Genomic DNA, 816 nt, shown 5'->3' with positions numbered 1-816 from the left:
GGGTAAGATCCCAGACCCCCATCCCCTGGAGTAATTACCTAACCTTATTGTGGCGGAGGGTATACCCGGTAGCAAATAGAAAATGATGCAGTCGCTTATTTGCCTCGACCTTCAGTGTGCACATAAATAATCACAAATATTTTCAATATTTCTATTGAATTTCAATAGCAAATCACTATACCCATGATCGCAACCAGCACACAGTGTCATTTTCACATGTTACTACATTGGTCACAAGGGTCGAAATGACAAACATACTCTCAAAAAGGGTGGTCTCAGTAACAGTAGATAAATGATGTTAACTGTTGGTATTATTAATAATTTAAGAAATCATAAATCATTGTTTATCTTAAATTGTATATATACATATAGACTATAGATAAATGTTAAGAACATATTGGCTGTAAGAAATGTAAGAATATTATAATTATGTGTTTTTTTAAGTTGATACAAATTTACTGGTGGGGTTCCCACAGTTTTATTAACATAGATGACTTCTATGAAGGCTATTCTATAATCCTTTGATACTTACCTCTGTATATAAAGTGCGACCATCTTAGTATTACCTGAAGTTGATTGGTTGTAGAATAATTTTCTAATGTTTTGCATCAAGCTCAAATGAATTTGAATATTAATTTTGGTGCAATCCATTTATGTCAGAATTAATCCCCAACAATAATAAGGGAAATGGAGTTAGTGATTTTGGATGAGCAAATAAATTTAGTGATAATTGCAGTCTGGTGATTACTCTAACCTTTATGCCTTTGGCACACTGGCAGTGGTTAGCTAAACTTCACCAAATATTTTCTGGCAAAT

At 33.1% G+C, this 816-nt stretch overlaps 1 protein-coding gene across 2 annotated transcripts in view; it reads left to right on the top strand.

Annotated features, from left to right (window-relative positions):
• LOC119585073 (run domain Beclin-1-interacting and cysteine-rich domain-containing protein-like) overlaps positions 1–816 on the top strand; it is a 14,646-nt gene that overhangs the window by 1,720 nt on the left and 12,110 nt on the right. The window lies entirely within an intron of this gene.

This window comes from Penaeus monodon, chromosome 19, assembly GCF_015228065.2.
Source record: "Penaeus monodon isolate SGIC_2016 chromosome 19, NSTDA_Pmon_1, whole genome shotgun sequence".
NCBI classification, from domain to species: Eukaryota; Metazoa; Arthropoda; class Malacostraca; order Decapoda; family Penaeidae; genus Penaeus; species Penaeus monodon.
Note: the sequence above shows the minus strand (reverse complement) of the source record. Positions and strands in the feature narration are given on the sequence as shown.